The sequence below is a fragment of the Phymastichus coffea genome, unplaced genomic scaffold (genome assembly GCF_024137745.1).
Source record: "Phymastichus coffea isolate CEN01 unplaced genomic scaffold, Cenicafe_Pcof_1.1 PCOF00005, whole genome shotgun sequence".
In the NCBI taxonomy this organism is placed as follows: Eukaryota; Metazoa; Arthropoda; class Insecta; order Hymenoptera; family Eulophidae; genus Phymastichus; species Phymastichus coffea.
Window position 1 is genome coordinate 8,195,271 of NW_026706816.1, and position 26,957 is coordinate 8,222,227.

The window sequence follows — 26,957 nt, forward strand, 5'->3', positions numbered from 1 at the left end:
CTTGAAGATCAGAATATTTATTGGACATATTTGCGGCATTATCATCGGTCAGGCTCTACAATTTTTAATACCGATTTTGTGTGTTTTCAATAAGTCTTTCACAACATTGCTACAATGGCAGCCGGGACTGCTGCGGCAGCCGCGGCAACTGGAGCCTGCACCCTGTATTGAAGAGAGCGCCTTCGCTTGCAGGTTGGCTCGTCGCCGATGGCTGCTGCTTTTCGGCTGCTGCCGCGGCAACTTCGCTTCGCTGCTTTCTGCCCCTTTTACCTAGCTTCGGTTGCGGTTTCCTTTTCGCCAGGTTTAACACGAGTACCTTCTCTATCGAGTGACTTAGATCCCCCAGTGCACACATAGATTTTTGCTTAACGGAAAGCTTGGTCGTTTCCTTATAAGCTGATTGCGGTATCAGCATTACGTCGGTTGTCGGTGGCTGCTGTACTTTTTCCAGTCGGCCATATAGTCTTCTAACATCATACCTGCTTCTTTAAACTTGTTTACTTGTTTAGGTCTGCAAACGTTTTCTTTTTCAAGTATCGCTTATACTTTAGATAGAGGCCTTCGAAGATCGTTGATAGCTGCCGCCTATTCAATACTGGCTCGTCGAAACGCCGAAGTATCGTCTGGCAGGCTGCTACATAATCGGCGATTTTCTCTTTTTCGCCCTGCGTCCTTTGCCTAAGCTCCAGGTAGAGCTGCTCTCTGTTGAAGTGACGGCAAAATTTGCTGGTAAAATATTTCTGGAAATCTTTAAACGAAATCCAGTTCGCGCGATTAACCTCATACCACGTGCGAGGTTTATCACTAAACGTGGTACCTATTGCCATTAGCATTTCCGCATCATATATGTGACAGTATCGCTGTCAATTATCTATACCTGCCAGAAATTTCAGCGCACTAAAACCGTCCATATTTGAAAAACGCAAAGACCAATCATTAAGAGCGCTCACTCCGTCAGTGGGTATACCGTTGATGTGTTTCAGTTGTGTTACGCGATATCTAACAGTCTTATCTTCGATTTCTACAGACGAAACTTCCGCATGCGCATTATTTACGGACGACACATGTACCCCGCGCTTCCAATCTTCAACCAACTTTAGAAATTCGATAGGTTGTGCTTCCCGATTTACTAAATTCTGCTTTGTGAAACACTTCGAATCTTCGAGCGCAATCGTTGGAGCATTCAAGGTCACGTGGTCAGCTAGCAGCTCAGCTTGAGGCGGCAATGAAGCCTATAACTCGGCCTGAGCCGCCCTGCTGTGCATCGCCTCCCTTTCTACTCTATAAACTACGTTTTCATCATCTGTAATTGCTTGCCTAACCTCTCTCTCTCGTATATCCATCGCGGTACTGTCGTAATTGCCGCCCTTCCATAACTGACTAAGCGTTTCCGCATTGAGCTCGCTTAGTTGGATAGAATTTCTTTTATCTGCTTGCCTATTCACATTCTCCGTCAGCCCGCTTACAGCCGATGGAGATGCGTTCGCTTTATCGGATTTGGCTACCTGGTCACCCGGCGGCTGCGCTTGCACGTGAGAAGCGGCAATATCGACTCTCACTTGTGTCGCCTGCTCTATCTTGTACAGCACTTAAGTCGCCAATGGTGTGGCAGTAATTGTAGATTCGCTACCAATAATCGGCCTTTGCTGTTCTCCGCTACAACTTGTTCCTCTAACTGCCCTACTACCGGACTTGGTTCTGCCGCAAAATCATCCACGTGCAGTGGCGTGTTTAATTCGGGCAGCTCCATACTTAACATATACCAAAAATACCAGACTCGTAATTTTTCTAAATTACCGCGAAAAATTAGTCCGTGATACTGCATAAGTTCTAATAATATGATCGGTTCTGCCGCGTATATTTCTTTCTTATAGTGTTTTGCGCGTGAGTCGCGTAAGATCTGACGCACAATAACTCTGTACTTGCACGCTAACGACATTGTCACTTTGTTCGGTTCTAAAAAAAATATTTGAGAAAAGCCAAGCAAACTTCTAAACACCGAGTTCTAAAACAAGCACGAAATTCGACTCCTCAACTGATACCTACCGAGCTCGCTCGGTGTTCTTTTCCTAGGCTCTGAGCTGGCAAAAGGTCGCCTGACTTAAGCCTCAAAAAGAAAACATTTACCAAGAATGCGATACCAATACAAATACAATATTTACCGAGAAAAAATGTCGCTTAAAACTAGTGCGTGCGGTCGTCCACTTCCACAAAACACTCAGAGAAAAAAAAATTCGTCCATTCCACGGACAAAAGCCTTCCACTCAGAAATAAACCAATCTTTCACGCACTTTCTCACACAAATTTGTTCTTAATTTTATAAAACTTTCAAAATTAACCCGACACTTTACCGCGATTTTTACCTTTCTCTTTCTCTCTTAATTGCCTTTCCCCACAAGAGATGTCATGTAAGGAGATAGTACGACTCGTCACCAATTATTCAGGGCGAAGAAGAGAGGCAATGACGCTCTGAGCAATTAAGGGAGGATTAGCATAAGAGAAAGAAAAAATAAAGGGGTATACTCGTTAATTTCAAATCTTAATTCTATATTCTATACATTAACTTAACCTACAGTACAATGAAACCTCGATAATCTGTCAGCTCGTTGCCTGGCGGGATATCACTGCGGTAACGGCACGAATACCGGCAGAGAGTTTCATCGGATTAGTTGTCAGGTGAACGCCTTACTATTGCGGCCTCTATAACGAGCGAGAACGATCGCCACGTCTGATAGATAGATAGATAGATAAATAAGCTTTATTGAGCAAAAGTAAGCTATGTGCAAAATACAAAGCAAATACAATAAGTTAGAGTGCAGTAATAGGCAGTAAGATTATACAACTAAATATTAATTTAAGATGAACATAGGTTAAGCATAATAAGTAAAGAGTATGAGTGTGAAGTTATGACGCATACATAAAAATAAAAATTATACAATATTCGCATGAGGTGGAGAGGATAGAGCTAAATTGATTTAGAAAAGGTAAGGAGACGAGATGAGGTGAGATCACAAGTCGTGGCTTACAAGATGAAATAGGATGAGTTTAAATGACTAGTTGTGAACAAACATAATACGAGTACAATACATTATGCTTAAGAGGCCAGAACGAGCGCTAAGTTAGGTCACCGGCCAAAAAAAAATTGGAGCTAGCGAACAAGTTAATATACGTGGTGGTCAAGTAAATTCAATTTAAGAATGAATTCATTAAGCCTAGAGAGATGAAAAGGTGACAGTGAAAATAGACTATGGATCAAAAGTGGAAGTAAGGATGGGTGTTATACCGAAGAGTTGAATGGGACAAATTGCAGACCAGGTAGCGACCAGGTGATAGGAGGTACTCTGATGATGAAGTGAAGGCGGAGACGTTGAAAGGAAGAGGGATAGATGGGAGTTTTAGGAGTAACGGAAGATTTGTGAGGTGTTCCGAGTCCATCCTGTGGCGAAAAAGGAGCTGTTCCATTATCATAAAGTAGCCATACAACCAGCGCATGAGCTTAACATAGCGAGCAATATCAAACTCGGTGTTGGCTAACTGGTTTAGGAGATACATGCCATAAGCCGCCGCCGAAAACCCCCAAGTCTCAGTTCTTGGAGCGGGATAGGAAAAGGCCATGGGGGGATTACGGGAGAAATGCTTAAGGTTTGGAGGATTTGGACTCTACTGAGCTCTCTTCAAGAGAAACTACTGACAAAGTTTGCATGTTTTATAGTTTCAAAAATAAAAAGCTTCGAATGTTCGGTACTCTTAAGAGTATAACCACAGATGTAACGTATTTTGAAACTAATGAAAAAGTAATATCACTAGTAGTAAGGGAATATGCTATTTCACCAGACTCGTCTCAAATCTTATTCGCCAACACTTCGTACAATAGGCCATAACGGTAAAAGTTACATGCATTTTATAGGTATTTCATCTGTTGTAGGGATTTCATGCATAACTATATCTGACCGCGGTGATTCATCTCCCGATACGTCTCTTGTTTCATTTAATAGCCTTATAATACCTTTTCTTCAGTATTCATTTAAGTCAAGTCTACATAGTCTTCTATCTTTACGTTAGATCGTTTAATTTCTTCTTCAATGTATAAATCTTGAATGTTAAAATCTATATCCTTAAATTCTTGAATATCAAGATCTTAAAAAATTTATTTTTATGCAATAGTACATGACGTATTGCTACATTTGGTAGCTCAACCTTTTTTATTGGCGTTAACTCTTGTAATATTTTATCGAATTTTTCATTAGTAAGTGTATTACGAGTTATTGGGTTTTGTTTTTTATTATTCATCTCATTCTCTATTATTAATAGCAATAAAAAGTTTTTTTGTAGCAAAAGTGTTTTAATCTAAGACTTACCTTACTTGAGAGAGAGTGAGAAATAAAAATAAAACAAAAACAAAGGAAGCGGATAAATTTTAGGTGCAGGGGGTGAGCAATTATATAGATGCAGCTAAATGTAAATATTTTGAATCTTTAATAGACTAATAAATTAATATAATAGATAAATAAATAAAAGGATAAAAATGAAGTTAAGTTAAAACCCTGAAATTCTCTGGCATAAAAAACTCTGTGATAACAATACGAAAAAATCATTGAATTCAGGACCACAAAGAGGCTTACAATGATAATATACTTAGCGAGTACCTGTTACTCACTTTATGAGGCTCGCTTAGTTTTCGCAAATCGCGGGTAAAATGATCATTCATACAAAAACGCTTACCAGCTCGACGCGCTTTCTTTCGTAGGAAGAGTGCTAGGCTCAGCACGACGCAGTCTGCGGCCCATTGATATGGCGAGGACCGATGTTACTGAGGAAAAAGCGACCCCACAGGATGCGGTGTATCCTCAGTTAGGTAAGATACTGCTGTCCCTAACTCCCCCCCCCGTACCATTAATGTCTCCTTACGTAGACGTCACGCAACGAAATCACTCACAGGCTCGCGAAATGTTGTGGATCATACGATAAGAATACTTATACTTGCAGAAACAAGACTGAAGCTGAGAGAGAGCAAGCAAAGACAAAAGCACTTGTTTATAACCCGAACGTTCCCGAAGAACTAAACTGTCTTCCCCTTTTAGACAAGAGAGCTAAATTCCCACCCATGGGATCTTTCCCTGAAGACCAATCAGAGGGCGGAAAAACTAGCCGAGGTGGAAGGGAAGCCGAGCGAGCGATGTAACGTCATCATTCTCCAGTCATATATCTTATGTTAACAACCCGATACGACGAACATTCGAGGCATTCGTTATTCACTATAATTGGTAGTTGCGGTGATATTTGTTGCTGTTCAGAGCTCAAGCCAGTAATAACTTGTTCTGTATTTTGATTTATAGCTTCTAGATTTCTTCTCTTAGTACTCATGGATTCGAGCGACAAATTTCCTAATTTTCTGTCTTTAGTTTCTACAATCGTATTATTAAGAGAGTCTATAGAAGTTAAACTATCGGTTTTAGAACTGGTTGGACCAGATAAATCAATTTACTTTTGTCTTTACTTTAAATTGTCTAATGAATTAGACTTAGAGACAATAGTTCCTTTTCCGTTATCGATTGTTTGTTTTGTCTTATTGTAATTTACTTTGATGCTAAATTTGTTTTAATCTTCTTTTATTATTTAATTTATCCGAAATTGTTTTAGAATGAAATATATAAAATTTTAAATTTGAACAAAACGAAGTAGAAATAATCGTATTTAGGTGTAGGAAGTGAGATTTCGTAAGTAACAAAAGCGAATTAGTGCAATCATAACCAAAATTTTATTAATCTGTAAACCAACAAACCTAAAACTAAGATGCTTGACAAGGGTGTAAAAAACCCTAGTCTTAGGTAGAGAAAAAGCATAAGTCAAACAAAATATTAACATTAAATTTTCGCCTTAAATCTAATCATGTAGTTTATAAAATCCGTACGCATGTAATTTACTAACGAACGAGAGCTCTCGGAAAGGCGTTAATGCGTAGATGCCGCGGCTAGTGTGGAGCACAGTTTGCTCAATGATGACCTTAACGTCTCAAGCTCGGGAACAGCCCTTGCCGTTCTGCAGAGGGTAAGCGTAGTCGCTGCACGGGTGATGCCTACTCAAAACCACACTAGGTCGGTTCCTCCTACAGCCGCTCTGGGCTGAGTCCAAATCACACAATGCGGACACACATATAAAACTACCGGTACATCAAATTACACTGTCAGTACGCTTACAACTTTGCACGGGTGCGTAAGGTACACAGTAGAATTCTTCACGCATTCTCATACGATACAGTGACACTCAGAAACGAGAAAGAGTTGAGGTTATGCGTTCTGCTCTACTGACAATAGACTAATTGCCAAGACTAAAAAATCTACAGTTCATCTTCTTCTCATGAAAAGTAGTAGGACGAAAGCCCTGCGCCTTTGTGCATAGAACTTTCGCTCGTAAAAGTATTTACGTTTTCCATAGAGAGCAGCCCAACCCCTTATCATTGCCATGTGTTGCGAGAGATGAGTTCGAAGCATGACGAACGCGTTGGGTTTTCCCGGTATTTTCTAACTCTCGAACGACGGCTCGTAAATTACCTATAAATATTTGTAACAAAAGCTCCGCTCATTATCAATTTTGAAGGTGGGCAAGTGAGGCACACTCGCTCATAGCAATCAAGGTGGAAAGGGGGGAAGGCAAAGAAATGAAAGTAATTAAGAAATTTACACACACAACAAAATAAAATCGCATTCAAATCAAAATTTAATCTAATCAAAATCAAATCAAGTCAAATTACACTTAACTTCAAATACCGCACATGAACAAACCGTATAATTATATAAACTCTTAACCTAATGAACACAACGGTATTCTTAACACCTAATACAATACAAGAACAATGAACAAATTAACTAATTTATCGCGCTTACTAATCTAACCGACATACAGTACTCGTCGCCCGGCAGGTGACTGCCATGACGACGAACCGACTTACAAGTAACACTACCCAACCGTTACTCACCGATCAGAATGAAACTTTGCACATCCATAGAACACTAAAAAATATGGAACCCCTATTTTTTCATTTTCTCGGAATTAGCTTTTAAGGGGTAGAAACCACCCCTAGAAAACGATAAAGGCGGAAACCTCCATGAATAAAATATAAAAAAAAATATATATATATCATACAAACTCATTCTCCCAAACCTACCCACAGAACCCACTCAAACGAAACATCCGCCTTCCCCCAATTCTTACCCCTTTTCCAAATCATCCCATCCCCTTATCCGAACATAGAGCGTCTAACTAAACTAATTAAACATTTTCGTCTTGACTATACCACTCTCACGTAAATCAATCAAACTTTATTATCGCTTCCACATAAACTAACCCCATCACAACCACCTACCCACCCACCCTGGATAGGCTTTCAAGGGGTAGAATCCAACCCCAGATACTTAAACCCAATTTCCTTGATCCCCGAGCCCTGTAACCTGCGAGGCTATAACCCCAGACCCTTCACCCCAATTTCCTTAACCCCCGAGCCCTATAATCTTCGAGGCTATAACCCCAGACATTCACCCCAATTTCCTTAACCCGAGAGCTCTGCATCCGGCGAGGCTATGACCTCAAACTCTTAACCCTAATTTCCTTAACCTCCGAACCCTGTAACCTGCGAGGCTATAACCCCAGACCCTTCACCCCAATTTCCTTAACCCCCGAGCCCTATAATCTTCGAGGCTATAACCCCAGACTCTTAACCCCAATTTTCTTAACCCCCGAGCCGGGTTTGTGGACTTGTCCTATCTTTCCTCCCTTAAATATTCGTTTTAAGTTATGGGAACGAATATTTTAATCTTCGGAAAATTCATGAAATTCGATATTTTGAAAAATGAGTATTTTGGCTGAAAGAAATATTTAAGCAAACTCAACGGTATTTGGAAGAACAGTGTAGGTCTACTTTAAAGTGTTTTTTTTAAGGAAAGAAGTTGCGAAGCTACATAACCTCAAAAATAGGCCAAAACCGTTTGTTTCGTACATTTAGGTTAGGATATCTCGAAAGCCTGAGCCACCAGAGAAATTCTGACCTCGAATTTGGATTCAGCATTTGGCAAAACTTTGGGAAAGTATACTCGTGTTCTGGTAACATATTTTTGCCAAATTTTGTTGACCTGTGTTATAGTTATATTAAATTCCTTGATGTTAATTTGAAAAAAAATTGATATAAGTTTTTTATAATTTTTGATAATTTATGTGTGTTACGTGACGATTCATTGTATTATTTTTTTTATTTTTTTTTTGTCAAATAATATTTCGGACCCGAGATTTCCGTTCGGACATAGTATAATCAGCAGTATTCGTGTGCGCGACTCGGTGGGAACGTGCGGCAGAGGCTGATTCATGCTGCGCCAGCATGCTGCGACGGCATGCTTCGGTCAGCGTGCTTAGCTAAGTAAGACGAACCGATACGAAAAGCGTAAACGTTTAAAGTATATGTGCGAGAGAGAGACGGTATGCTCGGGACAAAGGCTATAAAATAAACCAGCGAAAGCAGAGCAGTAGAATTCAGTTAGTTAGGAGCGAGCGCTCAACCAAGAAGCCTGCATTTTCCTACTAAAGAGTTTTGAGAATATAATTGTTCAAGTTGCGATTAAGTGTCGAATTCAATTGTTTTAATAATTTCGTGTAAACGAAATCATAGGAATTATCATTTTGTTGCGTGTTGGTACACTATTGGATAAAAATACATAAGACCACGAAAATCATAGGAATTGTTATTTTATTGCGTGTTGGTACACTATCGGATAAAAATACATTGGACCAGTTGATCTGATCAGATACAAAGAAAAAGAATATATTGGACATATCACAAACCGAACAATATTTTGGACCTAGACAACAGAGTGAGTACTTTTGGGCTCTATTTTCGATAAGCTGAAATCTCTTCCTTATTGTTTTTTTTTATTATCTCTCTCTCTTCGCTCTAATACTACTAAGCATAATCAAGGTTCCCCTTTCGGTGAATCCACGTGATTGCGTACCGGGACCAAGTGTGTAAGCACCACTGACCGCGCAAATTAAAATACTTATTTAATAAATCGCGAACCACATAGTAGCGCAATATTATTACTAGAAGTGTTATCTGACGTATTAAAATATATATATATATATATATATATAAACCTATCTAACGTACCGGTGTAAGTTCATTTAAGTAAACCGGCGAAGCCCCCTCCCTTTTTCCTTCCCGATTACTGCCGCCTACCCCTCGCAAGGACGAACTTCGGATATTATCGGCAAAGATGCGATCCATTCGGTGACACGGTCGGGGTACCGTACTGAAGGTCTAGTCCGCCCGAGTCAGGATCACTCGGAGCTAAAAACGGTCAAACACGTGCCCGTTTTGAAGAGACATCAAAACTGTCACGTAACAAATGGTAGCAGAGCGTGGTTAGGGCCTTCGATTAGTTGCCGTTGAATAACCATATAAATTTATTTATATAACGGGTAGCACGAGTACTAATGTAACAAGTATTAATACTCTATACTATTAGAATATATGTATTATCGATTAGTGTGTAATATATAGTATTATATAGTGTTAATATATTGACGCGTATTAATTAATATTAATACATATTAATTAATCCGCCGTCTTTTTCATCGCTATTAATATTAATATTAATTTTTTTTTCTCTTTCTTTCCTCTCTCTCTCATTTTTTTTTGTGTAACGCGATACGGGTAATAGGACGCTCGTTTTTGAGCGAGCTAAAGGTACGCCGGAGACGCGGAAAAATTTTTTTTTTTTTTCTTTCTTCTTACACTATCGGGCGCTCAGGAATTCATCGGAGCTTCGTTTTCGATCGCGTAAGCGTAATCAGAGTGTTCTGGTCTGAAACCGGGTGAGCCTCTCTTACCGTTCCCACATTTCGTGATTAGTTTACGGAATAGAATTGGCAACGTGATCCTTCGCTTACTAATGCTTGAAAGTCAAAACGCGGCTTAGAAGAACTCCCTTGAGTTACAAACGATCGTTTATAATTTTCACATGCGCGTCTGCGAAATATTCTATTCCTTTTATCCTGTTGTAATAGGGGACTGACCTTTGGCATTAAAATTTCCCTTAATTATTTTTTTTTTTATGATTACCTTTGCTACTAAAAGTATTTATTACCATAAGAATAATATATTTATTAGGAATAATACTTTATTAATATAATTTATTTAACGACTAATGGAATAATGTAAATTAATTATTAAATCGGAAACTCATAAATATATATATATGGATTTGTTACTGATCAAGGATAATAATTGGTGGTTGTTGTTCGAATGAATCATTAATCATTAATTATAATTAATCAATAATCATAATTGGTACTTTGTTCATGCAAAAATTATTTGAATAAATTATAATCATTGTATTATCAGCTTTATCCATTTATTACTGTTTGATTAATAAAATAAAAAAAATATAAATAAATAATAAATAATAAAAATAAAGGAAAAATTAAAGAAATATTACAACAATAAAATAAAAGAAGAAAAATATAGGATCTAGGACCATAACGAAATGGAGTCGGCGACCCTCCAGTTATTGACTAATATGTCAGCAAGTTTTACTTTGCAAAGTATTGTGCAAGGAATCACGGAATTCGACGGGAAAAATGTTCCCCTAAAAGACTTTATTCAGGACATCCGTAACGGAAAGGCGCTTATAGCTGATACACAAGAAGCAAATTTTATTCGCTTGATCATAGCGAAATTAAAGGGACCAGCAAGAGATTGCATTTACGGTAAAACCGTAAATACAGCCGAGGGACTAGTTAAAATACTTAAGGAGCGATTTGCCCCGTGTAAGGACTTCTCTTATTATGATTCAAAAATTCATAATTTGCGAATGAAAAATGGGGACACGGTCGGAGATTTTCACCACCGTATCAATATCCTATTAAACTGCGCACAGAACGCGCTGAAGGAAGAACTTGGAACTGATTATAGTGATGTCATGATGACCCCGATAAAGAATTCCACACTTAAAACCTTCATTGACGGGCTGCCGAAAGAAATCGGGGACTTAGTCGATATTAAGCAGCCGAAGTCTCTTGAGGAGGCTTACAAGGAAGCCCTAAGCATAGAGACTAGAAATAAGAACAAGCCAAAAAATGAGGACCTTAGTATGGGTAAGTGGCTGTCGATTAACCGTGGATTTAATGTTGGGTATATTCAGGATCAGCAAGTTGAAGCTGAGGAACCATACTACGAAGAATGGGAAGAGGCACCCGCGGAAGTGCAACAATTTTTTATCCAACGACAGAACGGACGATTTTATCAGAATAATCAACGACAACAATACCAGAATCAGAACCAGGATAGCCAGGCTCGACAACAGGAAAATCAGTCCCAGGGGCAGAGGCAGTTTATGTTTAGAAATTGGAGGGCACGCCAGCGGAATAAAAATTTTCAAGATAACGGCAGTCACCCAGGACGATTGTACAATCCTGATACGGACATGTATCAAAACCCTACGGGACGAAGATACGGGGCAATTGCCTACGACCAACAACAGTGATTCAATGAGTTGAGACCGAACCCACCGTATCAACACTTTGGAGGAAATCCTGGTAATTTAAACTCCGATGGGGCTCACCCTGGAGTGACTGCGGCGGGCCCATCTCAGACATCCCCGGCTCAGAATTATCGGCAGCAACAGGCGAAAACTCTGATAACGGAAGTTCGACAGACGCCGGAAGCGGAGAAGCCGGGAGTACCGCCAGCGAAAGTGATGACGATACTGAAAAATTCGGAGACGTTACTTCCGAGTCAGTCGTCGCAGTTGCCGCAGATCGGGGACCTAGCGCAAGAGATAATAAAATCCATGCGCCTACGAGAGTAAGATTTCGAATACCCGAGACCGATAAACAGTGGACCGTATTTATAGTCGATAATGGATCGGCTGTAAATCTTATAAAATTTAATGCTTTACATTGGTCTACGAGGTTCGACCCAAGAGAGTCGACTACGCTGAGCGGGATAACTGCACACACTGTTCCGACTCTTGGCACTGTATTGCTAACAATAAGTGGCAAGCCTGCTAAATTCCATATAGTGTGGAATAATTTCCCCATTGAAGAAGATGGCATGCTAGGAAGGGACTATTTAATAGACACGAGTGCAGTTATATCGTATTATAATGGAACCCTAATGGTAAACAGTGATTTAATGAATCCGATACCATTTCTACCTACTAATGTGCCTATGGAGCACTTGCAAGACAATCTTATCAAAGCTATGCGCATAGTACCGAAAGACGATGAAATATCAGAACTTGAAACTGATTCGGACCTGGATTATGCGATAGAGCAACTTGCAAACGAAGGGATTAGTAACTCTAAGCCCGGACGAGTGAAGAACGAGGTCAATCACGGTACGGTCAGATACACAATAGGGCCAAGATCTCGTCAAATTATTCAAATTAACTTGATCGAAACCGAGTTGACAGAAGGCTACCTGCCCAGGATTGACGTGAAGGACGAAAAGGTATTTCTTGGAGAGGGAGTAGCCGCAAATGCAAATAATACCTGTAAAATCATGGCAATTAATACACATGATGACGAGGAAGTTACCATTGAAGTGGACCCGAGAGAAATTTTGCCATTCGAGCAGTTTAAATCGCAGTTTTCCAGCTCTGACGGCGAAGGTGTTTCGGAATCTAAAGTAGCCAGGCAGGTCAATGATCAATATAAGAAGAGGGGAGAGAACCTCTTACAATTGATTAGGACCGGACATCTTAGTCCAAGCGAGCTCCAAAGCGTTAAGCGACTACTAAAAAGGTACCCACACGTATTCCTACTACCCGGAGAACCATTGCCCTGCACGGACTTAATAGAACACGAAATTCATCTTGAAAATAGAATTCCCGTAAATACCAAACAGTATAGACACCCCCCTGTTCATAGACAATTTATTTCTCAAACGTTAAGGAAACGATTGGAAGACGGAATAATAGAGGAATCGAATTCACCATATAACTCGCCACTTTGGATAGTACCTAAAAGCCCGGCAAGTGATGGAACCCCGAGGTGGAGAATGGTCATCGATTTCCGAGAACTGAATAAAAAAACTGTCGGTGACGCTTACCCTTTACCGAATATAGGGGATATATTAGATCAACTAGGGGGATCCCTTTATTTTTCAACATTTGACCTTGCGAATGGATTTCAACAAATACCCTTAAGAAAAGAAGACAGGCCCAAGACAGCATTTTCGTCGTTTGATGGGCACTTCCAATATAAAAGGATGCCGGAAGGATTAATGAACGCGCCGGCAACATTCCAGAGAATGATGAATGTATTGCTGCGCGGGCTAAATGTAGAGATGCTAGTGTACCTAGACGACGTAATAGTTTATGCTAAGAACCTTCATGAACACGAAGTGAAGGTTAGTAAACTTTTTGAGAGACTATCGGATGCGGGACTAGTCCTACAGCCCGACAAGGTGAATTTCCTTTGTAGGGAAGTAAAATTCCTTGGGCATATTGTAAGTGGTCGAGGAGTCGAGCCAGACCCTAAATTAGTCGAAGCTGTAATGAAGTTCCCAAGGCCAAAAGGAGTGAGAAGTGTTAGATCTTTTCTATGACTGTCCGGATCCTATGGGCGATTTATTCAGGATTATTCGAAAATTGCCAAACCCCTCGGTGATCTTACCAAAAAGGGACAAGAATATGATTGGGGACCTGCACAGGAAGAAGCCTTTGAAAAGCTTAAAAAACTCCTATGTGTAGCTCCGATTCTAACATTTCCGGACTTCAATAAACCATTCACGCTAACTACAGACGCCTCAGATTACGCGATTGGAGCGGTACTTTCACAAGAAGAAGATGGAGTCGATAGGCCTGTAGCTTATTTGTCGAGACTGCTAAGTAAACCCGAAAGAAACTATACGACCACTGAGAAAGAGTGTATCTCAGTTTTATACGCGATGAATCAGTTCCGGCCATATCTCTTATGCAATAAATTCACGCTAGTCTGTGACCATGAACCTTTGAACTATATGCATACGCGCAAGGACCCTGGACAACGCCTTATGAGATGGATGTTCAAGTTCACGGATTACCAATACACCTTTAAGTATAAGGCGGGAAAATTGAATTGTAATGCCGATGCACTGTCAAGGAACCAGGCAAATTTACGAGAATACTTGGATGAAAAGGAACAAAAAGAGAAAGAACTGAATGAAAATTCAAGTAATGATGCTGAGAAATAAAGTGAGTAAAAGGAAAGTCACTAAAGAACAGACCGAAGAAGATCCAGAACAACCGGTAGCGATACGAAGAAGAGCGCACACCATATCCAGCGAGCCCAGACCAAAAGGCAGGCCAGTAGGGGCCAAAACGAATAAAGGAAGACCGCAGCTGGATCATAGCACCGTAGCAGAAAGAACCAGAAGTAAAAGGCCTGTACCTACGACCTCGAAATCTACTAAGAATGTTCGCCCAAATGCCACCAATACTGAAATACACGAGAAAACCTGGGGGCCAGCCGATAAAGAAAAAATGCGACCAAAAAGAGCCCAAGAGCTAAAGAATTGGGAAACGGAACTTTCTACAGACGACTCAAGTACAGAAGCCATCGAGGAGACCCAACGGAGAAAACAACTGACCAACCAAAACTATGAGTCCGTGGCGAATACTTCCGAAATAGAAATAGTTGTAAACAAAAATGCAAATGAGGACGAAAAACGAAAGTCGGCTCGTCCCGAATTACATTGGCGCGTGCAGGAAATTTTAAATCGATTGGACCGAGAGAGTCAAAGCTCGATTATGTCGGACTCTGAGGCGGATATGAGCAAACTACGGCCCAGTTCCTCGAGACGTTCTGTGATATCCTCTACTGGTGTAGAGGATAGGGACGCGAAAGAAGTTCATGACAGTACAGACAACCGGCCTCCCATAGAGGACCCGCGATATAACGGACTAAGAAGAGGTAAAGAAACGGAAATAGAAGCGAGTGAGGATCAAGAATCTGAAATGAAGGGTCCGAAGACAAATAAGGCTAGCGGTATGACGACTGAGGGAGTTCTATCTGAAACAACCGAAGAGTCAATTGAAATACCGATCACTGGACCCCAAACTAGCGCGAGTTCTGAGGAAACTGAGGATGAAACCTCCGAGGAAAACGCAAACAGCGCAGGTCGAGGGGACCACGACGGTTTAGAGAAGGGACCAAGGACCAGTCTGACAGCAGACGAAGTCTGGACATCGGCAGAGAAATTCGAAGCCAGTCTACGCCGACATAGAAGCTTGGACAACGTATCGTACTTTTGGGACGATTTGGGTCTAGCCCAAGATAACAAAACCATAGAGATGCCTTCCCATTTTTCAGACGGTGATGAACCGTTTCCGGAAATACAGAAAACACTTTCGGAATTCGACCCATACGACGACGAAAATGAGACTAATGAAGAAATGGCTGGACGAATTAAAAAATTGGTGGAAAAATCTCAAAGGGTCGTTGCCTGTCAAATTGAACAGAGTAGTGATAGCGAGGAAAATGACGCGTCACGTGAAAACCAGAGGCAACACGCAGAGTATTCAAGCGAAATCAACAGAGAGAACCGTGACGACATGACGGAAGTGGCGCATCATAGAGAAATTTCAGTGACTCCGAGCATAAAGGTAGGAGCACCAACTGCCAAAAGTACGCCCATGACTCAGGGGCGACGCCCTGTAGTGAAATTCAAGGGACTAAACGCTATCACTGAGGAATCGGCTACGAAAGATGAAACGCCGGTGGAAATACATTTTTCACAAGCACCCGTAGAGGATGAATTGTTTCTCATGGTACCCCCACCCTTTGGACCATTAAATCATTATAAAAAACCCGAAAATTATCGAAATCCGACTTCTAGTAGCGAGGGTACTAGCGGTGACCAAACGTTGGGACCTGCGAATTATATTCTTCAAAATAATGTCAGCACGAGCCAACAGTGTTTGACTTATAAGAGGGATAACATTGTTCATTTTATTTCACGGAATTGTGACAATAAAACCTCTGTCTCCAAGCTATTAGAGGAAATTGGAGCGATAGACTTACGGAACATGAAGAATCAAAAGCCAAAAATTGGACAGATTCTAACAACCGAGTACAAAAATAAATACATCTTCTCAATCGTCGTTAAGGACAAGTACCACGACTCCACTAGTATAGAAGCCATTAAAAAAGGGATAATAAACTTAAAAAAATTGCTCCTGCAAAAAAAACTGAACAGTTTTCGTATAGCTCGGAGAGGAGATTATTCTGATGACTTAGGGCCCGGACTATTAACCGAAATATTAATAAGAATATTCGAAAACAGTCTTGTAAAGGTTACAATTTGCTACGGTAAATCCATTATACCCCCAGAGGACGAAAGAAAAGAGATTATCCGAACTCTACATGATAGTCTTATTGGAGGGCATAAGGGAGTCAATCAAACTTATCAAAAGATAAGGGCCCGGTATCATTGGGCTGGACTACGCAATGATGTGCTGGATTACGTCAGAAGGTGTCCGAAATGCCTCGAGAAAAAAATTGACCGGCATAAAACAAAAGAGCCAATGTTAATTACAGACACGCCGATAGAGGCGTTTGATAAAATGTCAATTGATACTGTAGGAAAGCTCCGGACCACCCCTGGTAAAAACTCTCACCTGCTAACGATGTAATGTAATTTGACTAAATACTTAATTGTAGTACCGATAAAGGACCTTAAAGCAACCACTATTGCTGACGCGCTAGCCAGACACCTAATATGCCAATTCGATGCCCCTAGAGCAATATTGTCAGATCGAGGTACCAGTTTCCTGTCAGAAATTGTAGAATCACTTCTACACCTATTCAAAATCCATCATTTAACCACTTCCGGTTATAGGCCTCAGACCAATGGGTCACTCGAAAGGAGCCATGCACCCTTGATAGACTTTATACGTATATATTCAGAGCGCTTTGACGATTGGGACCGTTTGACACCGTTCGCGGTTTTCACATATAATACTAGTATTCATAAAGCGACCGGTTATACCCCGTTCGAATTAGTATATGGACGAATTGCTAGGTTCCCGATGAAAATACCGCGAGAAGAAAAATTACGAACGTATAACCAATATTTGAAAGATCTTGTTTTACGTCTTACCGAATTAAAGATAGCGGCCGGCGAAAATCAAATACGTGAGAAAATCAAATCAAAAGGGCGGTATGACAGACATTCTAACGCGTTCAAGGGGAAGGTAGGAGACTATGCATGGGTCCTAAACGAACCGCGAATAGGAAAGGCCGATAGTTACTACAAACGACCTTTGAAAATAATCGAAATTTTAAATCGAAAAAATATTTTATTAGAATTTCCGCATGGAAAGAAAGTACGCAAGCACGTGGATAAGCTAAAATTGAAACATTGACTATATGCTATTTAAATTCTACCTCTTAAGGCCATAAATCTACACTTACTATCTCGTACCTTACAGAAACAAAAGTTCTTCCTTTCCAACATGCAAAACTTTCTCCTTCTTCTCCTATGCTCTTTACTCGCATTATCTGTTACGGACCCCCAAGCTTACACGATAGAAAATTTAAGCCAAAACCCAGGATTATATTATGAAAGATTGGACCCCATAAGAATAAAAAGAGCAGATTGGAAAGTATACCTTACGGTTGATACGAAGTACTTCTTGGCAAGGACCACCATAATACATGACTTTCATATATTACTTGGGAATTGCACCAAACACCTAGATGGAATTACGTGTAACAACCTGTTAAATAAAGATATTTTGGATATAAAAGAGCTCACGCTTCAACAGCTACAAACGGAAATTACTGAATCAATCGGAAACATAGAAAACATCCAGCCACCCAGGGTTCGGGGGCCCGGAAGCATCAGGAACAAAAGACTAATACCATTTGGAGGGATAGGAAGTTTAAGCCACAGTTTGTTTGGATTGGTAACTGTGGACGAAACGAATAAAATAGACGCGAACAACGATCAATTATACCAAGACCAGAAATCGTTAATCAACCTCTTTAACAAAAGGACACACATTATTACCACGGGAATAAACAAATTATTCAAAATGATAGACATACATGGTGACAAAATCTTCCAGCTTAGAACCCAGATGCAGCAAAAATTTGAAAAATTAGAAAATGAAAACGCACGCTTAGAATATATGATCTCTGTACAATCTTTTGGAAGAATGTTGGAATCTAGATTAGATTATTTCATTAAAGGTTCAGAAAGATTTCTAGAAATTCTCCGCGCATTAAAAGAAGGAAAAGTGCACCCAGATTTAATAAACACTGATGTGCTGCACCAAATAGTTAATGATATCAAACATACTGTAACGGACCTTGATTTTCCTATTCCAACGGAGCATCTCAGAGTGGAAGAAATAGTTAGAATTTCGAAAATCGATGCATAGCATCGCGAAGGAAGGACATATATAGTAGTGCACTTGCCCCTTGTGGACAGAGATTACTATAATTTATATAGATTGCATTCTATATTAGTACCACAATTATCGATCTCTAAAAAAGGGTCAGCATACATAAAATATAATTACCCTTACATAGCCTTGAGCTCAGATCAAAAACAGTATATGCAAATGGACCATCAATCTCTATTAGATTGCACTCGAACTCACTACACCTTTGTATGCTCAGTAAAAGGACCCCTTCTAGATGTTAATCTGCATAAGAACTGTGAATTAGGAATGCTAATACAACCATCCGCCCATGAATTGTACCATTGTGATATAGTACTGAAAAGTCAGGAAACGACACAATGGAATTATATTTCGACGGACGGATCGTGGATTTTCTCTGCTCATCAACTGGACACTATACGAATCGCTTGTCCGGACCGAATGGACCAGATGATCCACATACAAGGGCTACGGATACTCAAAATCGCCCCAGGCTGTATTGGATACTCGAGTGACGCGACTCTGTTAACAGAAGCAAAAAGGAATGACACGAACATTTATCTATATAAACCAGATTTGAACCTCAACTTAACGACTCTATACCCTACCGTACATCACTTATTCGATTCAGATATAAAATTAAAAAAATGGGTCCCGCAATCTGGAATGTGGACTAGCCAGGAAAAAGCCTTAAATGATATTATGGAGAAAGCAGAAACTATAAGTCAACACAATAAAATTACTACCTATCAATCCGGACTGATCTATGGAGGACTAAGTATCAATATTATTATGATAATGTTACTAATTGCACTTGCGTATAGATGGTGCACTAACTGCACATGGACCTCGCATAGCACCAAAACTCACAAATCACCCGACGCTCGTAAACCTAACCGAGACTCTATAGCAAGAACCACATCGATTTTCCAAAGTCTAAAAATGACTAGGACTAGGAAGAATTCTAAACGGACGGATGAACCAAGACAATCTATTGTTCATACGTTAAACGACAATTCATTGGACCAAAACGAAACAAAATCAAAAGCATCATCTACACCGAAACCTAACCCCTAAAAGCGACACGACAATACCCTTGCACTGCAAACCCAAATCGCAGAATTAACTTAATGACTATTAACATATTTATATGACCAACGCACGATCTGTTTCAGAAAAAAAAAAGGAGAAGAAAACACGACATGAGTGAAGTAATCAATAATACGGTACAGGACCCTAAAAGTATAAAAATTCTTTACCCTAACCACCTGCCATTAAATGGACTTCTATACAGATTGGAACAGATCGGACCAGTTCAGGAGTTTCATGCACTAAAAAAAGGGCCAATAACTGCTTAAAATTTGTGTTATGTAAATTCGATCAGGTCGAACATGCTAAAATAGCTAGGAGGACTAAATCATGGACCCCTGACCTAATAACTAAACATTCGCCGCGCATAGAAAGGACCAGAGTTTTTAGAAAATCTTCACCAAGACCAATTGATAACACACGCTTATTCTGCAGACTACCGTGGAGTATCGAAGAAAATCGAAGAGAAGTAGCCTTTTTCGAGCATTTCGTAGAATTCGGACCCTTGCTGTATCATAAAGTATTGAAAGATAAGTCTGGATCATTGGCTCTGGGATATGTCCAATACTACAATGCGACTGACGCAGACAGATGGCGACAATGACAGACGCAGCAGTAAAAAGTTGTGACCCGATATATGGCGCAGAATTCGCGCAATTACAGAAACGACGTTGGAATCAGGACTACGAAACCAAACACCACTGGTTATGCGACGAACAAATAGAGCTTACGATTTACGCAGACCATGACAAGACTTGCACGTGGCAGCATCAGAAAAGGATAAGGGAGAAAAAGGCTAACGAACGTTATCCAAAATCAGAAGTTAGAAGACCATCGTCAAACCTTATAGTTATAAACACGAACAATACCACAATTGATCCTGAATCCAAGCACGTGAAATCCAATGACCAAGCTGATACTCCAACTGAAGATGAAATAAACACAAACATTGACCAAGAGCGAGAATATTTAGAAAATTATGTATAAAATGGGGCAAAAGGGAGAAAGCTGATTACACTAAAATATAAATCTATTTAAAAAAAAAAAAAAAAAAAATGAAGGCAAGGGGACTCACGTGAAACAAGCACCCCGATCGAGAGAGGCAAGGGGACTCACGTGAAACAAGCACCTCGATCGTGAGAGGCAAGGGGACTCACGTGAAACAAGCACCTCGATCGTGAGAGGCAAGGGGACTCACGTGAAACAAGCACCCCGATCGAGAGAGGCAAGGGGACTCACGTGAAACAAGCACCCCGATCGAGAGAGGCAAGGGGACTCACGTGAAACAAGCACCCCAAAGGGAACAGAATTTACTACATCCACGTCGTTGTTCCTGACCTTAAAATGACCTTCAAGGTTCAAGTTCCTCGCAGGTTACAGGGCTCATAAGGAAATTGGGATTAAGGGTCAGGGGTTTATAGCCTCGCAGGTTACAGGGCTCGGGGATCAAGGAAATTGGGTTTAAGTATCTGGGGTTGGATTTTACCCCATGAAAGCCTATCCAGGGTGGATGGGTGGGTGGTCGTGATGGGATTAGTTTATGTGGAAGCGATAATAAGGTTTGATTGATTTACGTGAGAGTGGTATAGTCAAGACGAAAATGTTTAATTAGTTTAGTTGGACGCTTTATGTTCGGGTAAGGGGATGGGATGATTTGGAAAAGGGGTAAGATTTGGGGTAAGGCGGATCTTTCGTTTGAGTTGGTTCTGTGGGTAGGTTTGGAAGAATGAGTTTGTATGATATATATATATTTCTTTTTATATTTTGTTCATGGAGGTTTCCGTCTTTATCATTTTCTAGGGGTGGTTTCTACCCCTTAAAAGCTAATTCCGAGAAAATGAAAAAATAGGGGTTCCATATTTTTTAGTGTTCTATGGATGTGCAAAGTTTCATTCTGATCGGTGAGTAATGGTTGGGTAGTGTTACTTGTTAGTCTACTTATCCTACAAAAGAAAGCCGCCCGGCGAGGGATCGTCTTGACGGTACTCTACCTTAACAAATTTATGACGCCGACCGTAATTAAGGCAGATGAGGCCTGACTCTTACGATTACTCGCTGTACCATACTGTGAAAGAGAGAGAGAGAGAGAGAGAGAGAGAGAGAGAGAGAGAGAGAGAAATTACGAGCCTTGACTATCGATGCAAGAACAGGAGGCCTGGCTGCGCCCTGCGAATAGTGTCGCTGGTCGTCGCTGGACAACTCTTGCCGGCTCCTTCGGGTAGCGTCCCAAGCAGATGCTGGAATAAGGTACTCGTCCTCTTTTCCTCTCGGCATCTTCTCGGCTCCTTGGTTCGCGATGCGCGCCTGCCTAATCCTGCATGGGGCACGCACGTCCCTAACTCTCTCTCTCTTTCTACCTTTATACTTTGTAGTCCACTTGACAACTTCGGGTCGGCTCGGCCTCGCTCGGCAATCTCCGTCGGCTGAAATAAAGACCATGCATTCTTAAATGCGCCTAACGCTCGTCACCGTGCCTTGGCGAGAGAGGGGAAATTGGGGAAAATACCGACGAGAAAAGCGCAACGCTTGCTCTTGTCACATATTTTAATCGTTTTATAGATCCCCCTTGCAAATACTCATCGGCGTGAACAAAATTGTTCTGATATTTTGAAGTTGTTATTTAATGACTGTGAAGATATTATAGTTTAGATTTTCTATGTCAGTCTCTATGTATTGTTGGGTTCGAAATAGTATTTTACACGTTAGTTTATCAGTTGAAATATTTCTGTAAGTGTCCTAGTTTATTTTTTTATTATTCAAGGAGCTATATTTCATATTAATTTTAATTATCAGATAATAGTTTATAATGATTGAAGAGGGATCTGAGGTTAAGTCAAGATACAATTTAGCAATTAGATTAATGTCTTATGTAGCCGCAAAATCTATTTTATTTGGTAGTTTATTAATATCGTATTGGGAGGCCAATAAGTGACTTCGTCAGTGGATATTGCTATTAAATTTTCTGCTAGCATTACCGAATGAAAATTAACTCTTTTTCGATTCGCAAACTGTCGAAGTGTTGGGTTATTTGTTGCTTGAAGATAGTTATATCTATATGCTTTCATTTTCTAATGTTTGATGATGCTTTTGATTTTTATTGCAGTTTCTCCGTGCACTTTGCCGTCAGAAGAATTATTATTATAAAATGTGTATTGTGGAATTTTTAAATTGTTTTTGTATGTGAAGTGTGTTTCCTATATTAGCATTGTGTCTATATTATTTTTTATAAGGAATAGATTCATGTCAATACTTCTTGGCACTAAACTATCGTATTAACGTTCCAAAATACTATATTTAATCTATTATTGATTTGATCTTCTTTATAAGCGTCGTGAGTAGATTGAGCGTAATATCTATTCTGTTCATAAGCTAAACATTATGCCTTCTAATTTACTTTTATTGCTTAATACCAACTGTTGTATCTGCGTTTGTTTTGATTCTTCGTCGGCTTCGTTTATATTGCCGCTTGCTAATTAAGCGTATGAGATGTTTAATCTAAGGGTATTTTCGGAACTTGTATGTTTTATTCCGAGTGCTGGAAATAATTTTTACCGGAGAAATTTTCTTGAGTTACAACCTTGTAACGAACTACGTAATTTCTACAGCAATTGGTACATTTGATATCTTTTTGTTTTTGCTTAAATAAAACAGTTTGAAGTAAAGTGATTTTTCGCGTATTTAATACAGACTAGAGTTCTATTGCAATAATTATTGACGTGCCCATATACTGGTCCCTTCTGAGTTTCAATACGTAAAATGTGTTGTTTACTTCAATAGGTGTGTTGTTGGAAGTTCCTACCCAGTCTTTGATGATTTACCTTTTCTTAGTTATTCTATTTTCCTCGATGCTATTTCTGGATCTTTTATTTTACACAGTTATCCATTTTGTATTTTTTGTTTCTTTCGTTTTCTATTATTGGTGATGTACCACTTGCGTCCGATGTTTGATTCTCGTTGTAAGCGAAATTTTTCTCCAATTGTAAATATTCAATTAAATTAAATTAATTTAGTTGTACAAATAAGCATGAATGAATGTACCAACATAAAACTAACATAATTAACATATAAATGTTTATTTCTATAAAAACTGTGATTTAACAAAAAATTTTTAATAAATTTTGCAAAACATTATGAGAAAAATCTCATGAAATTTATTTGTATAATGTTTGTAAAATTTTTGTTATTGAGACGTATAAATATATAGTTATATAAGTCATTGCAAGAATAACTACCAATACACTGCAAGAAAAGTTGATGCAATGTTTCTTGAAATGTTTTTCTTGGTAAACTGAGTAGGCAAGTTCCTAGACCCTCTGGACTCATTGGGTACTTCCACTCCGTGCAGAAATGCATTCGCTTTTCTATAATGCGGGAACACCCAAATAAGGCGTATTTTACGTTCTCATTGTTGCCTGAACAAGCAGGATATTCGGCGCTTAAATAGACACCAATGCGGTGAAGACAACTGCGGAAGTAGCCATGACCAGTAAGCACATGTGTCAGTTGGATTATGACGAGTCCATAGCTCCTACCTGTTCACTTGTCGATGTCCTGGATGATGCGGTGAGTCCAGCGATTCTTCACAGCATGGTCCCATCTTCTCTGCTATTCTCGCATTGTGTTTTGTGTCCAATGCTTGCTATGGATATATCCATCATCATGATTCTCTTCGATACACCCTCCTTCACGGTATTTTTCTGGTCTATCGCATGCTAGTAGATCGATAGGTGCTATTCTAGCCACCACTGAGAGAGCTATGTCAGACATGGTTCAGTATGCACGGGCAACTCATAGCGCTGCTACCCTACAGGCTCTGCGGTACGGCCCTTCATAACTTGTATTATTTCTCAATGCATCCGCCCAGACAGGAGCCCTGTAAAGGATCACCGAGCTCACCGCCGAAGATAGATGCCAATACTCTAGCAACGTTAGCCGCTTTAACTTCTATTTTTGCAGGATGATCCTTAATAGATAGCCTCGTGTCCGAGGGGACTTCCAGATACGTCAACGTGTCGACTGACTGCACTCGTTTACCCATGTTTGTATGTATGTATTTTTTTTTTTTTTTTTTTTTTTATATAAGGGGTTGGGTAAAAATCTTTTAAAGACCAGACGGCCATTGTTGACGAAGCCGTCGAAACGACCTCGGCACCAATGTGCCGTCTTGTGTCGGAGTCTCCAATATGTGGTATACCGACTAAAAACCCTTCGTCCTACGGCCATGTTATAACGCATAGCCGCAACACGAAATTCCCCTGTCGACTTCTAGCACCCACCGGTACTCCTTTTCAGTATTACTTCGGTGGGGCCTGTTCTGATCCCGAAGGATCCCTCTTCGTTTGCTGTGATTCTCAGCCCATCAGTCTTGTAATCTCTTCAGTCTCTTCCTCGCGTTTCTCTCTCCTTTTCTTCTTTGGTCTTCATAGCTCCCCTAATAAAGGTAGCTATATGGTCCCATCTCTCTCGCGTCGTCAACATGGTCAGTATCAGGTTGTCCTTCGTTATCCGAGTCAATCCTAGTTCTACTATCAGTCTTTGTCTCTCAGGTTCGTTTGCAGGGCACTCAAATAGTGTGTGCTCTGCGTCGTCCTTCTCTACTCCGCAAAAAGCACATTTGCTGTCTAGACGAAACCCTCTCTTGGCCCGGTAGACTCCAAAGGATCCATGTCCACTCAGTGCCTGGGTGAGGTAATAGTCAACCACTCCGTGTCCTCTGAGTACCCATTCTCTTAGTCTTGGAATGAGCTCGTAGGTCCATCTTCCGTCTTTTGTTGCCTCCCAATTCTGTTGCCATCTTATCAAAAGTGTTTCTCGCGCTTCTCTTCGTATACGATTCCTCTCTTCCTCAGAGAGGTCTCCTTGTCGCTGCCGTTGTTCCTCTTCGCTCTTCCAGATCTCTTCTCTTTCTATGGCTAACAGTCTCACTGGAGGTACTCCTGCCAATACATTCGCTGCGTCCCTTGAGACCGACCGCCATGCGCTGATAATGCGTAGGTTCATCTTACGCTGAACCGATCCCATATGTCTGTCTACATCCGCTGGCACGGCCCGTGCTGCCCACGTAGAGGCGCCATACAGTTGGATGGAGTCCACCACTGTTGACAGTAATTTTCTACGTGTTGGCCATGGGCCTCCTATATTAGGCATGATCCTCATGAGTGATGTGCAAGCCATCGATGCTTTCGTTGCTGCCTGCTTGACATGGTGTTTAAAAGACCACTTGTTATCTAGCCATACTCCTAGGTATTTTATTTCACTCTTTAAAGGAATAATTTCTCCGTTTATTATAAACTGGGGAGGGTTGAACTTTCTTCTCCGCGTCACTAAGATAGCTTCATATTTCCGAACCGTTAGCTGTAACAGCCTGCTAGCTAGCCACTCAGCGATCAGCTCCAGGGCTTCATTTGCAATGGCCTCCACCTGCTCTACCATTTCTGCTACCACCAACAATGCCAAGTCATCAGCAAACCCAACTAACGATGCTCCATTAGGTAGTTTCAGTCTCAGCAATCCGTCGTACATACAGATCCACAGGAAGGGTCCCTTTATTGATCCCTGCGGCACTCCCGCTGTCAGGTCGATAGTTATTCTGCCGTTTTCGGCAATTATAACTAGTGTTCTATCCTTCAGGTAACTATCCAACATCTTCAGCATATAATACGGCATCTTTTTCTCTTTTTCGAGAGATTGGTATATTCGCTCCCAGCTAGCAGAGTTAAACGCATTCTTGACGTCCAGGGCTATTATAGCACAGTACCCCCCTCGATCTGGCAATTTGTAGAGGGCTTCTGATACCCGATCCTGTACTTTCTGTAGTGCATGGTGGGTAGACACTCCCTTCCGAAATCCGAACTGGTTTGGAGAAATCCCCTCGCTTTCTTCTCCTGCGATCCATATCTCCATTCTGTTGAGAATGAGTCTTTCGAGCAGCTTCCCCGTTGTATCTATCATTCCCAATGGTCTGTACGTTGAAGGATCCGCGGCAGAGCTTGTTTCCCCCTTCGGTATCAGTACCAGCTTTTGTCTCTTCCACCTGGTTGGGAAAATTCCTTCAGCTAGACATTTGTTAAAAACATTTAGCAGCATCTGAGGGTTCCTGAGAACTATCAATCGCAAAACCTCGTTTGGAATATCGTCTAATCCTGGGCTTTTTCCAGCATTTAATCTTTTGGCTGCGTTCGTCAGTTCCTGTAGGGTAAATGGTTCTCCCGGTGAACCACTTGCTTCTTTTGGAAAGCTCGTCCGAACTTCGCCTGCAGGGAATAATACTTTAACTATTCGACGCAGGCTCGGTTCATCGTTTGGAACGTTCGTCCCGAATGTCTTTCGTAGCTTTCTCATCACTATCTTATACGGTAATCCCCAAGGGTCACGATTTATCGTCTCTATTAAATCCTTCCAACATTTATTCTTGCTCGAGATGATTGCAATTCGCAGAGTTCTTCTGGCTTG

At 40.6% G+C, this 26,957-nt stretch overlaps 1 protein-coding gene across 1 annotated transcript in view; it reads left to right on the forward strand.

Moving 5' to 3' along the window:
• Nucleotides 1-26,957, forward strand: part of LOC131667616 (protein unc-79 homolog) — a gene marked incomplete at its 3' end in the record, with an annotated part of 3,688,809 nt that overhangs the window by 263,928 nt on the left and 3,397,924 nt on the right. The gene's annotated exons all lie outside the window — the stretch shown is intronic.